A 16,395-nucleotide genomic window follows, 5' to 3' on the forward strand; every position below is an offset into this window, starting at 1 on the left:
AGGGGCACCTAAATATATAAAGAAATTATTAACAGACATAAAAAGAGAAATAGACAGTAACACAATAATAGTAGGGGACTTTAACACTCCACTTACACCAATGGATAGATCATCCAAACAAAAGATCAATAAGGAAACATTGGCCTTAAACGACACACTAGAACAGATGGACCTAGTAGATATATACAGAGCATTCTATCCTAAAACCAAAGAATACACGTTCTTTTCAAATGCACATGGAACATTCTCCAGGATTGATCACATATTAGGTCACAAAATGAGTCTCCATAAATTTAAGAAGATTGAAATAATACCAAGCATCTTTTCTGACCACAACGGTATGGAACTTGAAATCAACTATAGGAAGAAAATCAGAAAAGCCACAAATACGTGGAGATTAAACAAAATGCTACTGAACAACGACTGGGTCAATGAAGAAATCAAAGAAGAAATCAAAAAATACCTGGAGACAAATGAAAATGAAAATACGACATGCCAGAATTTATGGGATACAGCAAAAGTGGTTCTAAGAGGAAAGTTTATAGCAATACAGGCCTATGTCAACAAACAAGAAAAATCTCAAATAAACAATCTAACAGTGCACCTAAAGGAACTGGAAAAAGAAGAAAAAACAAAGCCCCAAATCAGTAGAAGAAGGGAAATAATAAAAATCAGAGCAGAAAAAAATGAAATAGAGACTAAAAAAACAATGGAAAAAATTAATAAAACCAAGAGCTGGTTCTTTGAAAAGATCAACAAAATTGACAAACCTTTAGCTAGACTCACCAAGAAAAAAAGAGAGAAGGCACAAATAAGTAAAATCAGAAATGAAAGAGGAGAAGTTACAACAGACACCTCAGAAATACAAAAGATTATAAGAGAATACTATGAAAAGCTATATGCCAAGCAATTCGACAACCTGGAAGAAATCGATAAATTCTGAGAATCATACAACCTTCTAAAACTGGATCAAGAAGAAGTAGAGAATTTGAATAGACCAATCACCAGTAAGGAGATTGAAACAGTAATCACAAACCTCCCCAAAAATAAAAGTCCAGGACCAGATGGCTTCCCTGGTGAATTCTACCAAACATTCAAAGAAGACTTAATACCTATCCTTCTCAAACTCTTCCAAAAAATTGAGAAGTGGGGGAAGCTCCCTAACTCATTCTACGAAGCCGATATTACCCTGATACCAAAACCAGACAAGGACAACACAAAAAAAGAAAATTACAGGCCAATATCACTGATGAACATCGATGCAAAAATCCTCAACAAAATACTAGCAAATCGCATACAACAATACGTTAAAATGATATACACCATGATCAAGTGGGATTTATTCCAGGTATGCAGGGATGTTTCAACATAGGCAAATCAATCACCATAATACAGAACATTAATAAAATGAAGAATAAAAATTACATGATTATCTCAGTAGATGCAGAGAAAGCATTTGACAAGATACAGCATCCATTTATGATAAAAACCCTGAATAAAATGGGGATAGAAGGAAAGTACCTAAACATAATAAAGGCCATATATGACAAACCTACAGCTAATATCATCCTCAATGGTGAAAAACTGAAAGCTGTCCCTCTAAGAACAGGAACCAGACAAGGATGCCCACTGTCACCACTCCTATTTAACATAGTACTTGAAGTCCTAGCTAGAGCAATCAGGTAAGAGAAAGAAATAAAAGAGATCTAAATTGGAAAGAAAGAAGTGAAACTGTCACTATTTGCAGATGACATGATTTTATATATAGAAAACCCTGAAGAATCCACCAGAAAACATTTAGAAGTAATAAACGAATATGGTAAAGTTGCAGGATACAAAATCAACATACAAAAATCAGTTGCATTTCTATACACTAACAACGAAGTAGCAGAAAGAGAAATTAAGAATACCATCCCATTTACAATTGCAACAAAAAGGATAAAATACCTAGGAATAAACTTAACCAAAGAGGTGAAAGATCTGTACACCGAAAACTATAAAACATTGCTGAAAGAAATTGAAGAAGACACAAAGAAATGGAAAGATATTCCATGCTCTTGGATTGGAAGAATTAACATAGTTCAGATGTCCATACTTCCTAAAGCAATCTATAGATTCAGTGAAATCCCTATCAAAGTTCCAACAACATTTTTCACAGAAATAGAACAAAGAACCCTAAAATTTATATGGAACAACAAAAGACCCCGAATAGCTAAAGGAATCCTGAGAAAAAAGAACAAAGCTGGAGGTATCACACTCCCTGATTTCAAAATATACTAGAAAGCTATAGTAACCAAAACAGCATGGTGCTGGCACAAAAACAGACACACAGATCAATGGAATAGAATTAAAAGCCTAGAAATAAACCCACACATCTGTGGACAGCTAATCTTTGACAAGGGAGCCAAGAACATACAATGGAGAAAAGAAAGTCTCTTCAACAAATCGTGTTGGGAAAACTGGATAGCCACATGCAAAAAAATGATAGTAGACCCTTACCTTACACCATACACAAAAATTAACTCCAAATGGATTAAAGACTTGAATCTAAGACCTGAAACTATGAAACTTCTAGAACAAAACATAGGCAGTACGCTCTTCCACATCGGTCTTAGCAACATATTTTCAAGCACCATGTCTGACTGGGCAAGAGGAACAATAGAAAAAATAAACAAATGGGACTACATCAAACTAAAAAGCTTCTGCACAGCAAAGGAAACCATCAACAAAACGAAAAGACAACCTAACAATTGGGAGAAGATATTTGCAAACCATACATCTGATAAGGGGTTAATCTCTAAAATATATAAAGAACTCATGCATCTCAACAACTAAAAAACTATCAACCCAATTAAAAAATGGGCAAAAGGCCTGAACAGTCATTTCTCCAAAGAAGATATACAGATGGCCAACAGACACATGAAAAGATGTTGAAAATCATTAACTATCAGGGAAATGCAAATCAAAACTACAATGAGATATCACCTCACGCCCGTCAGAATGGCTATAATTAACAAGACAGGAAATAACATGTGTTGGAGAGGATGTGGAGGGAAGGGAACTCTCATATACTGCTGGTGGGAGTGCAAAGTGGCACAGCCGCTATGGAAAACAGTATGGAGATTCCTCAAAAAATCAAGGATAGAACTACCATATGATCCAGCTATTCCACTGCTGGGTTTTTATCCAAAGAACTTGAAAACACCAATGCATAAAGATACATGCACCCCTGTGTTCATTGCAGCGTTATTCACAATAGCCAAGACTTGGAAACAACCTAAGTGCCCATCAAGGGACGAATGGATAAAGAAGATGTGGTATATATACACAATGGAATACTACTCAGCCATAAGAAATGATGAAATCCAGCCATTTGTGACAACATGGATGGACATAGAGGGTATTATGCAAAGTCTAATAAGTCAGAGGGAGGTCAAATACCGTATGATTTCCTTCATTAAGTAGTAGATAATAACAACAATAAACAAACACATAGAGACAGAGATTGGATTGGTGGTTACCAGAGGGGAAGGGGGAGGGAGGAGGGTGAAAGGGATAATTCGGCACATGTGTGTGGTGATGGGTTGTAATTAGTATTTGGGTGGTGAACATGATGTAATCTATGCAGAAATAGAAGTATAATGATGTACACCTGAAATTTATACAATGTTATAAACCAATGTTACTGCAATAAACAAAAAATTAAAAAAAAAATATTTTTCTTTTATGGATGTCATGTTTTTTGGTCACTTGTCTAAGAACTTTTTGGCAAGATCTTGGTCCCAAAGTTTTTCTCTTATGTTTTCTGCTAAAAGTTTCATAGTTTTACATTTTACACTTAAGTCCATGATTCGTTTTCAGTTAATTTTTGCATCTGCTGTCAGGTTCAGGTTGAAGTTCATTTTTTTCTCTATGAATGTTCAATTTTTCCAGTACCATTTTTTGAAAAAGCTATTGAACTATTGAATTTTTCTTTTACACTTTTGTCAAAAATCAGTGTTTGTTTCTGGGTTCTCTATTTGTCTCCTCTGATCATGTCTATTATTCAATTTACTGTAACTACATAATAAGTCTTATCATTGGATAGAGTGATTCCCCCCAGTTTCTCCTTCTTTTTCAAAATTGTTTTAGCTATCATAGTTACTTTGCTTTTCCTCATAAATTTTAGAATAAGCTTTTATGTGTCTATGAAAAATCTTGCTGAGATTTTGATAGTAATTGTGTTAAACCTATAGATCACCTTGGGGAGAATTGACATCTTTACCCTACTGAGTCTTCCAATCAATGACCACTGCATGTCTCTGCATTCATCTAGATCTTTGCTTGCTCGTTTTCATCACTGTTTTACAAAAAGGGATATACCTATGAAATGAGAGGGCAGGTAGATTCCCAGTGGCTTCATCTTGCTCTGTGAACTCTGCAGCCTCAGTCCCCTCATTTGTGGTGACAGCTCCATTATAAGGTCATTGTGAAGATTTAGAGATGCTACAGGTCTGAGTCCTGCCTCTGCCATGTTTACTTTCCTCCTTAATGTTCCTCTCTTCAGCTTTTGGGCCTCTCGAGTCCTCATCTGTGAACCCACATGCAATAATAGTGGGATTGACTTCCTAGGGGTTGTTGTGAGGAGATGCTGTGAGAATTCGAGTAAAGCACTGAGGAGACTGCCTGACACCTTAGGGTCACCATAAGCAGTAGCTGTATGAATATTATTATATGAATGTAGTGAGGCAAAACTGTAATTTCTTCCTTTCACTGAGAGTGACTGTTGATAGAAATCAAGGAGCTAGTCCAAAGACCTGCCAGCACAAGGCAGGTAGCAGGATCTTGCTGAAGGTTTGGGACAGTGGAGGAAGTTCATCCCAACATAGAAGACAACATGAAAGAGGATTTCAGAACCAAGTGCCTGCTATGACCCAACTTTTATAGAAAAAGAACAAAAACATGTATGTTGGTGTTTGTGTAAAAGCAGATCTGAAAGAACACACACCAGACTGGACTGTGGGGAGATGGGGGGACTTTCACTTTTACTTTGTCCTCTTCTGTGTTTGAAAGCTGTTTCATTATTAACATGAGCATAGGCTACACTAAACAATGTAAAATAATTTTTTGAAAAGGCCAACCAATAAAAAATTAACCAATTAGCAAATTACACAAAAGAGTCTCAGGCCAGTTTCACTCAAACTTTTCCATTCAGCCTCCTGCCTGGCCCTTGGGCTTTCTCGCCTTCTTGGCTTAGCAGCTCCCATCCTCCAGAGTTCCTTCTGCAGTTATCCTTCTGCAGAGGTTTCCCTGCTATCTTCCTCTAGGCCTGGGGCCATCCCAGCTGGGTCCACAGAACCTCACTCGCCTCTCCAGCTAGGCAAGCATCCCTGCAGGTGTGTTCCTAACCCAAAGACAGTTCCTGTTTGGAGGAGGATTACTGGGTTAGCTCTTAAAAGATTTTATTCTCTCCCCCCTTCACATGCGTAAAGTAAGCTAAGGCTACTGAGTTTAATGAAATTGCCATGAAGAGGCTAAGAGGGAGGGCTTAGGTAATCCATCTTCAGGGCTGTTCAGAGTTTGGAGAGAAGCATTTGGTGCAATTATGATGGTATTCTATGGCACAGCACTTACAATGCACCAGGCACTCTTTTAAAAGACTTTGCAAATGTTCACTCACTTAATTCTCACCACAACTATATGAGGGACTGCCTGTTATTATTCCATTTTACCAAGGAAGAAGCTGAAGCACAGAGAGGTTAACTACCTTGCCCAATTGCACACACCTTCTAAGGGAAGGAGGCAGAGTTTCAGGAATGCCCAAATCATGTTCCTCATCTCCTTATCCAACTGCCCAACCCCTCCACAGGCAACCTGACTGGCCACTTATACACAAAATACAGTATTCAGATTGGAATCACAGTATTACTTCTTGAAGAGCTCAGCTAGTGCCCAAAGAGCTCAACCAGTGCCCGACTCCCAAAAGCTGGATTGAGGAACAGGGCTTAGTTGGCACAGTGTAGTAAAATGTCCTGTTTGAAACTAATTAATTTGTGATTACCTTTTTTTTATCAATATGTTATTGAGGGTAATTGTATCCTCATAAAAGAAGGATTTAGGGTAGCCAAACAAAGAAGGGAGTGATGTAGTCTTACTCCAGAAAAAGTGACTGAGATTAGCTTTTTTTTTTTTTTTTTTTTTAAAGATTTTATTTATTCAGTTTTTCCCCCCAAAGCCCCAGTAGATAGTTGTATGTCATAGGTTCACATCCTTCTAGTTGCTGTACGTGGGACTCGGCCTCGCGTTGGACGGAGAAGTGGTGCCTCGGGGCGCTCCCGGGATCCGAACCTGGGCCGCCAGCATCAGAGCGCGCGCACTTAACCGCTAAGCCACGGAGCCGGCCCGAGATTAGCCTTTTTTTATTTGAGTACCTCAAGATGTGGTATTCAGCTAGGGTGAAGGTAAAGTGGTTGGGGCTGTGGATCTGGAAGTTTAAAGAAGCCTGTGTTCATCTTGAGATTAAATTCTGCCATTGGTCTTCAGCCAGAGAAGTGCCTACATCTGCTGGAAATGGATAATAAAACATGTAGAACTGGATGATAATGAAAAATCTGCTTTTCAGCCAATCTTGTAGAATGCACCTCAGACAGTACTTAAAAGCAAATTTAAAACCAAAGTGCATATATTTAAAATGAAGAAAGACTGAAAATATATGCAGCAGATGTCCAATATAATAATTTAGGTAAGGTAGAAGGGAGGATGTAATAAAGATAAGAGTAGAAATCAAATGAAGTAGAAAAAAAAAAGAAACAATAGAAAAGTCAGCTAAACCAAAAGTAAATTTGTCCAAAAGACTAGTAAACAAACCTCTGGAAAAATTGATCCAGAATAAAGAGAAATGCACAAATTAAAAAAAATTGAATGTGTTCTAAATGCCACTGAATTGTACACTTTAAAATGGTTAAAATGGTGAATTTTATGTTATATGAATTTTACTCCAATAAAAAATATTTGGAATGAAAAAGGGGAGATATAACTATGTTTAGAGTACAGAAGAATCATACCATTTTATATGTCTAGTAATTGCTTTAAAATACTCCATTAAAAACGTGTGGGGATTACAGATGAAACAAGATATGCAGAATGTTGATAATTCTTGAAGCTGGGTGATGGGAACATGGGGGTTCAGTATACTGTTCTCTGTACTTTTGTGTGGGTGAAAATTTCCATTAAAAAAGTTAAAAAACAAACTCTCAAATCATTTGAAAATTTAAGTAACTTGGTGATTTCTTGGAGCTGAACTGACCTTTAAATATTACATATTAAAGTCTCTAGTAACGCAGAGTTAAAGAGTATTACAGGCACATTAAGAAATGAGGAAAGGCCCTGAATGTGAGCCACTGCTACCAAAGTAGATCATGCCGTGGGCCACTTCCCCCTCTGGTTCCTGTGGAACATAGTCCTTCATTCAGCAACTCTACTTCTAGGAATGTATCCTCCGGAAATATTTGGTCACATGTACAAACGTGTATGTGAATGAGGATGCTCTTTCAGCAGGTTTATAACAGTGAAACATTGGAAACAAGAATATATGAGACTGGTTCAATAAATAATGGTTATAAGCAAATAATTGGATATAATGCAGGTATGAAAAATAATCTGTTTTAACACCTGGGACATCAGTTTCCTTGTTTGTACATGGAGAAAGCTGAAGGACGATAGAAAAAAGAGGTTGCACTCCTCAACTAGTTTTATGAGGCCACCAAATCTGTGATACCATAAGTTGACAAATATATTATGAGAAAGGAAAATTACAGCCTAATATCTCTTACAGACAGAGATACAAAAATCCTAAACAAAATATCAGCAAATTGAATCCAGCAATGTATAACGATTATAATAAATCAGGACCAAACTGGGTTTATTCCAGAAATGCTTGATTGGTTTATTGTTAGAAAACAAAACAATGCAATTTCATATATTAAGAGACAAAAAGAAAAAAATATATGATTGTCTTAATAGATACAAAGCGTTCCATAAAATTAAATATCCATTGAAGATTTTTAAAACTTTTAGTAAATTAGGGATGGAAGGAAACATCTTTAATCTGATAAATGATGTGCCAAAAACCTGTAGCCATACTTAATGCTGAATTGTTAAAAATGGTCCTATTGAGTTCAGGAATAAGACAAGGATGTCCTCCCTCACCACTTCTTGTACTCTAGGTCCCAGCCAGTGCAGTACGGCAAGAAAAAGAAATGAGATGCACATAGATTGGAAAAGAGAAAATAAAACTGTTACTATTTGCAGATGATATGCATGTGTATGCAGAAAATCCTAAAGAAGCTACAGATAAAAATTTACAGTTAAGAGAGATTAGCAAAATCAATATATAAAATCAATATCAAAAGATCAATTATATTTCTATATACCATCAGCAAGCACTTAGAAAATGAAATTGAAACAAATATTACATTTGCAATAGCATACAAAATCAAGTACCTTGAACTAAATTTAAATAAAAGATATGTAAAACCTTAAGCGAAACTTATAAAGCTTTATTGACAATACCAAGTGTTTGTGAGGATGTGGAGCAACAGGAACTCTTAAACACTGAGGGAGGAAGTGGTACCTGGTATGACTTTGGTAGATAGTTTTGTACTATCTAGTATTTTGGCCACCCTAAAATGTGTCTCTTTGGCTTGATTATTTTTAAGAACAAAAGACTCTGAAAGGAACTTTGACCTTCCTCCTATCTGCCTAAAAGAATTCAAGATAGAAGGCCTGTCCTGGGACTGGCCATCACCATAGATAACTCCGGGTATGGTAGGCTGGGAGGATCTTTGCCAAGCCCATTTTTATTAAAGTTCTCTCTCGGGTCACATTGTCTATAGATGGCCCCACAAACATTTGTTTATCAAACATTTGCTTTTCTTTCTCCATGTAAATTGCCTTCCTCCCCTTTGAAGTCCCAAACCACTACCCCCAACATCCTCCTTTGTCTTTAGCTGAAGATGGTATTTAAGGTGGTGGCTTCAGCCGTTCTGGCTGAGTTACTCAGTTTTCCTGGGTTTCTCCCATGTATATGTGTTATTAAACTTTGTTTGATTTTCTCCTGTTATTCTGTCTCATGTCAATTTGATTCTTAGAGCAGCCACAAGGACCTAGAGGGTAGAGTAATTGTTTTCCTCCCCTAGAGTTTGGTGACTTGGATGGGATAAAACTTTACTGGCTGGACGCTGCTCACTCCTGGGCTATTGCAGATGAGAGATCCTGGACCCCTGACAAGAGCTGCCAGGAGGTAAGAGTTCTTACCATGTCAGTCTCCCAGATATCTACCTGCAGAGTCCAGTGGAAGCGTGAGTGGTGAGTTTTTTTTCCTTGTTTTAAATTTAGATTACCAAGAGAAAATATTGGTGAATCTAGTTTCTTGGACTCAGCAACTCTGGGAAATTTGGTTTGAATACTCTTGGTTTATTGATCCTTGTCCTCCCAGAGACGGTCACTATTTTTCCTTGTCTGTGTCTTGAGAGCTTGGCTTTTTTGACCTTTTTGGTCTCCACCATCTGGAGGATGCATGTACCGGTGTGCATCTTGGCACCCAGTTGAATAGACTGAGGTTCTAAGACTCACTCTCTTTGTCCAGTTGTATCAGCTCTCAAGGGAGTTTGTCATAGGAGGTCTCAATTGCTTTCATAAGGGGACTTGATCGTCTCAAACTTCATTGCTTGTTGCCCATGCAACGAAGGCCTTTGCTTTCTTAGACTATTTTTGGGAGTGAACTTTCTGGATCTTGTGAAGGCTGCTTCTTTTGCACTCTCTTTTGGGGGCGCCTCTTGCATCCATGGTAAGCCATAAAAGGCTTATTGGTTTGAGTCCCTGTTAAGATCCTACTCATCAATGGCTAGATGATGGATCATTTAAATTGGAAAAATGTCTAAATTGGAAACATTTTTAGAGAGCTCTCATCATAATTTTTTTATTGGTACCTATGAAAAGACCAAATTAAAAAGGAAATGCAAAGAAACAATGACTAGCCTTAAGAACTTAAATTTGGGGTCTACTGAAACCCAGTTGGTGGGACCCTGACTCAGGCTACAATTAGATTGAAAAAAAACCCCATAAAGGTGTAAAGATTGATAGGATTATAAAGATTGGAATGTTTGAGCTAATATTACATAAAGAGGTTATATCAACTTTGCCTAAGTGTTTTGTTGAAAATGGTTGTTATGTTTGGCTGGGAATGCTTCCCCTACCCAATATTATAAGACTGAGACTTGTTGATGAAGTCCTAATAGAAGCTATGATTAGAGGTATAAGAGTTGATGGAATTCAGATGAAATTTTGTAGAAAAATTGATATATTTATGGGCCTTATGTGAAGTGATTGCATCTCTTTTGCATGATTGTATTATAAATTGTATTGTGGGGATAGACATTGTGTCTCACTGGGGGAAATGTTCCCCTAGTATTGATATTGTAAGACAGCACATGAATCTGCCCTTCAGACAATGTTAATTAAACATACTAAAGGAAGTCAATAGGGTTGCCTGAGCCCACAGAATACGAGATAAAAACTAGAGGCTAATATCGGGTGCTAATAAAAATGATAATAAAGCCCTTCTGCCAAGGTAAATTGGTCTATGGTTAAATTGTACACTTAGAAAGCAGGCCTTTGTTAAATGCTTTGTGCACACTTTTAAAGGTGTGATACATTGTTCTAAAGTTTTAAAACAATAGCTGTGGAATCTTTGTGTATGTGTGTCTATATGTATGTCATATATGTGTGATATTTTACCTCCAGATGGTATAATTTCAAAGAGAGCTCTGTTTAACTGGCTTACAGTAAGCACTTATATAAATTATTTCTAAAGGTAATAGAAACTAACCCAAATGTTTTTGAAGTTAACATGATATAAAATAATCTTTGGTAAATGAAAGCTTGTTTAAGTTTGTTGGTTTGATTAAAATAGGCATGTCCTCAGACTTATCAGCATTGGATATGATGCAGATGTGCAGCCTGGGTTTACTAGTCAATTAAGCTCGTGTTATCCCTGTTACAAATTTGTCGGCAAAATAACTTAAAATGATAAGCTAATCTTGTCTAATGTCTTATGAAGTTTTCATGAGTGGTAATCAAAACATAATTGTGGAGAGTAAATGATTTAGATACAGGTGAGATAAGAGTTTATAAACTTTTAACAATAATTATAGTTTATGGCATGTGTACTTAAAATAGATTCCAAAATCTCTTTGGCAACTGGAAACTTTGAAGTGTTGCTAGGTTAAAGTAAGTAATAGAAAATTCATTGAATATCTAGATCATTTCCAAATAAGATAAAATATTAGATGTTAATTACTAAATATAGGTTTATCTACTTTTGGCTTCTTAATGAAGAGAAACTAAAAGATGTTTAGGTCTATTAGTAAACATGTCTTGTATTTTATTAAAATATTGTACTATGAAGTAGGATGTTTCTAGAAATTATAAAAAATATATATAAACTTGCCAAGCTACAGAATGCTAATGTAAAAGACAGTTCAAGTTTGTTTACTTCTTAGTTTTTACTTAAAAATTAAGGTTTCTAAGGGTTAAAAATCAATATATGTGATTAAAGGTATGAAAAATTAATAAGGAAAACATGTTAGTATTCAAGAAACGCAAGATGTATGTTTTCAGTAAAAAAAAGGTATAAAAATAGAGATATTTTTGTTTGTTTAAAAGGTTATAAAAGGGTTGTAAAAGAAAAACTCTTAAGAGTTTTTTGCATGGTCAAATTGGCTAAGATTGAAATTAATTTAACTAAGCAAATGAGTTTTAATATCAAAAGTAAGCTGGTTCAAAATTAGAATTTGTTTTTTTTCCCTCTCAAAAGGATAATTTTCTTAAACTTTTATTCTGCTCTTGATAAAGAGATTATGAAAAGTTTTTCTTTGCGTACTCTACCAGAAGAGTAGGGATTTTATGTTTTATGAGAATAAATTTCCTGTATGGTTTTTTATCAGGTCTTTGATCACAGGCGCTAAGGTTTTTCTTACAGCTATTTAATTTTCTGCATTTGCCTGAAAATCTTTGTCACCATGGTTAAATGGATAACTAAACATTGTTTTATGGGGACCTATGATATTATGTGGGTAAATGTTATTGATATAAGTGTTTTAAAAATTATATAACATTCCTAAAATTCTGATCTGTCCTGGTTATCAATCATAATTCTAGGTATTATCTTAAAGTTGTCACATAAATAACCGCATTTCTTTGTCAATTGCCATTTTAAAGTCTTTTGTCCTTTACAGACAGTTACTGTTTTACTCTGATCCTTTTGCAAATATGTTTCATCTTCAAAGGGATTCATGGAAAGGACTCTGACACTTACTCTAGAATACAGATTTCTTTTTTATTCTATTTTTTTAATTGAGGTAACATTGGTTTATAACATTATATAACTTTCAGGTATACATCATTATATTTCAATTTCTGTGTAGATTACATTATGTTCACCACCCAAAGACTAATTACAGTCCATCACCATACACATATGCTGAATCACTCTTTTGTCCTCCTCCCTCCCCTCTTCCCCTCTAGTAACCACCAATCCAATCTCTGTCTCTGTGTTTGCTTGTTGTTGTTTTTATCTTCTATTTATGAGTGAGACCAAATGGTATTTGACTTTCTCCTTCTGAATTATTTCACATAGCATAATACCTCAAGGTCCATCTATGTTGTCGCAAATGGCCAGATGTCATCCTTTTTATGGCTGAGTAGTATTCCATTGTATATATATACCACATCTTCCTTATCCATTCATCCCTTGATAGGCACCTAGGTTGCTTCCAAGTCTTGGCTATTGTGAATGATGCTGCAATGAACATGGGGTGCGTATATCTTTACATATTTGTGTTTTCATGTTCTTTGGATAAATACCCAGCAATGGAACAGCTGGATTGTATGGTAGCTCTATTCTTAATTTTTTGAGGAATCTCCATACTGTCTTCCACAGTGGCTGCATCAGTTTGCACTCCCACCAGCAGTGTATGAGAGTTCCCTTCTCTCCACATCCTCTCCAACACTTGTTATTTCTTGTCTTCTTAATTGTAGCCATAGAATACAGATTTCTGAAAAACTTTCAGATCATAAAACTGAACTGGGTAAGAAATTACAAAACTCTCACGGAGAAACTGATAACTTCATGAAACTGCTGATAGGAGATTGAGATCAAGTTGATTACGTGGGACTGAAAGAACTGATGAGGATGATTATAATTTTTATGACTTTTCATTTGAAATATTGATTTTTTTAATGTTTTTTTTTTCAAATTTAAGGCAACCTTTTTCTCTTTTCTCTTAAGCTATGATTTGTAACAATTTGGTAAATTATACTTTTGTAAGCAGAATTGAAACATTTATCTTTTTTTCCCTACCTGATCCCTCCAGAATTGGGAAACTCTTAATGAGTGAATATTCTTATTTTCAAGGCAATGTAGTTATTTGCATAAGTTCAATAAGAATCTGTTCTCCTTATGACAGGACACAATTGGAAACATTGGTTATATTACCAAGGCTTTGACTGGAATGTCACATTTGAGAAAAACATACATAGATTTGGATATTACCAAAATAGCTTTAAGGGACAAAGATTGACTTTATGAAACAAATAAAGCCACTTGGAGATATTGGCTTGGTACTTTGATTGCAGTGTTCCCAGCAACCTTACTAGGTGAGTAAAGAAGCTCACTTTTCTGGCAGGTGCAAGAACCTCAGGATATTTTGGGGACCTTGAGGAGAGAGGAATTCACCCAAATCTATAGGTATTGCAGGCGAGTCTGATGACAAGTCCTTGGCTTAACTTTCCTGGCCTCAAGAGGCCTATAAAGTTCAATCTGAGATTCCTTATGAAAAGTTCCAGCAAAGTGGATTTAAAATAGCCTATATGATCAATTGCTATCTTATGTAAATAATTGGGCCAATTTTAATGAAAATAGACTTATTTTGCAAACCAATTAGTCTTAATTTGGCTATCTTTGGTAAAAATGAGGGTGATTTTAAAGAGAAAAATTATGTTTCAGTAGAAACTATAATACACAATTATACATATTAGATTCTAGTTCTGCTAATTGTCTTTAAGGTTTTTGTTTTCTACCTGTAAACTGGACTGGATCCTGAATTCTAGTCTCCTGAAATATCTGGCTATGAGTCTCCAAACTAATGTTTTCCATTTTTTTTCCATCGTTTTCATTTAGAATGATTGAGAAATGAAACCACCCTTGTTCCTGAAGCCCTGCAAACTGAAGCTGGAGAACTTGATATAAACTTAAGAGAGATCAGCATGATAGCATGCCTGTTGCTATGTAAGCCACTCAAAAGATACCTGAATCCCCGATGACATCATCAGAGACGTTTCAAACTGCAAAAGATGCTTCGACCCTGACATCTAGAAATCTTCTTGACTGACTGTCCCCAGGACTCAGAAACTGGTTTATAATTTGCTCCAACCATTAATGTTGTTTTTCTTTTTGTTTCCATGGAAATGCTTCTTATTAAATACCTGATTGCTTGCTTACACAGCATAGGTCTAACTTTGGGAGCCTACCTGCATCACCATCTGAAATGAATTTAACTGGACTGATCTATTATCAAGACTAAGAGACGTGTTCAGTGAGATGGAACAATCTACCAACTCAGCTTCTGGACTGTAAAACTTCTTAAAGTTTCAAAAGCGGGACTGTGGGGGATCAGAATTAGCCACCCCAAAATGTGCCTCTTTGGCTTTATTATTTTTAAGAACAAAAGACATTGAAAGAAACTTTGACTTTCCCCCTAATTGCCTAAAACAATTAAAGATAGAAGGCCTGTCTGGAACTGGCCATCACCATAGATAATTCTGGGTATGGTGGGCTGGGAGGATCCTTGCCAAGCCCATTTTTATCAAAGTTCTCTCCCAGTTCACATTGTCTATAGATGGCCCAGCAAACATTTATCAAACATTTGCTTTTCCATCTCCATGTGAATTGCCTTCCTCCCCTTTGAAGTCCCAAACCACTACCCACAACATCCTCCTTTGTCTTTAGCTGAAGATGGTATTTAAAGTGGTGGCTTCAGCCATTTTGGCGAGTTACTCAGTTTTCCTGGGTTTCTCTCATGTATATGTGTTATTAAACTTTGTTTGATTTTCTCCTGTTATTCTGTCTCATGGCAATTTAATTCTTAGACCAGCTAGAAGGACCTAGAATGTAGAGGAATAGTTCTTCCTCCCCTTCAGTTGAAAATACACATACTTTTTGAGCCAGCAGTTCCACTTCTATTTATTTACCCTGTGTGTGCACATGTGCACCAGGAGACCAGAAAAAAGATGTTCATAGCAACATTTTTCATAATTGCCACAAACTGGAAACAACCCAAATGTCCATCAACAGTAGAATGGATAAATAATTTCTCATAATTTCATAGACTAGAATGCTGTAGCGCAACACTGAAAATGATGAACTAATGCTACTACATCAAGGATGAATCTCAGAAACATAATTGTAAGGGAAATGAGCCTGATACAGAAGGATACATGCATTATAGTTCTGTTTAGGGCCGGCCCCGTGGCTTAGCAGTTAAGTGCGCACACTCCGCTGCTGGTGGCCCAGGTTTGGATCCCAGGTGCACACCGATGCACCTCTTCTCCAGCCATGCTGAGGCCGCGTCCCACGTACAGCAACTAGAAGGATGTGCAGCTATGACATACAACTATCTACTGGGGCTTTGGGGGAAAAAATAAATAAATAAAAATTATAGTTCTGTTTAAAGTTTGAAAACAATAGTGTTTGGAGATTCATATTTGAGTGGTAAATCTCTAATGAAAAGCAAGAAAGTAATAGCCATATAGTCATGACAGTGGTTTCCTTTAGGGGAGAGGAAAGAAGTTGTGATTGGGCAGGGGCTCACAGGGATTTTGGAAGTTCTGGCAGTGTTCTATTTCTTGATCTTTGTGGTGGTTTCCTTTATTATAACTTGTTAATTTGTATATTTACATTTTATGCATTTTCTGGTTTTTTTCCCTTACATAAGAATGTTTTAGAACCTTGAGATAATATTAGGATCTCTCTCACAGTTTATTGTGACAATGAAATGAAACCATGTAGAGCTCTTAGAATATGCCTGGCACTTTGTAAGAACTTAATAAATGTTAACTATCCAAACACAATAAAAGTTTGCTGTTATTATTGTTTTTCTTATCTGTTGCCAATATTTCTCAGCTTGCTGTTTGTCTTTTATTTCTGTTAGTGCTATCTTCTGAGTTATTGGTCTTTCCTTTATAATTTATTTCATCACTCTTAACCATAAAAAGTTTTCTCCAATCCAGAGATTTAATAAATATTTATTTTCTTGCAGTTTTAAAAGGGGTTGATTTGAACCTTTGATTCTTTTTATT

The 16,395-nt window shown here is 36.1% G+C and overlaps 1 long non-coding RNA gene across 4 annotated transcripts in view; it reads left to right on the plus strand.

Annotated features, from left to right (window-relative positions):
* Window positions 1-16,161, plus strand: part of LOC101401808 (uncharacterized) — a 40,722-nt gene extending 24,561 nt beyond the window's left edge. For 3 of the 4 annotated variants that reach the window (XR_015550503.1, XR_015550502.1, XR_015550505.1), the window contains 2 exons: window positions 9,177-9,280; window positions 14,219-16,161. This is a non-coding gene — a long non-coding RNA (uncharacterized LOC101401808). Of the gene's footprint in view, window positions 1-9,176; window positions 9,346-14,218 lie in introns of all 4 variants that reach the window. The other variant, XR_015550504.1, reaches the window with a different exon arrangement.
* Window positions 16,162-16,395: the final 234 nt, after the last annotated feature.

The sequence above is a fragment of the Ceratotherium simum genome, chromosome X (assembly GCF_057802395.1).
Source record: "Ceratotherium simum simum isolate JZ-2026a chromosome X, ASM5780239v1, whole genome shotgun sequence".
NCBI lineage: Eukaryota > Metazoa > Chordata > Mammalia > Perissodactyla > Rhinocerotidae > Ceratotherium > Ceratotherium simum.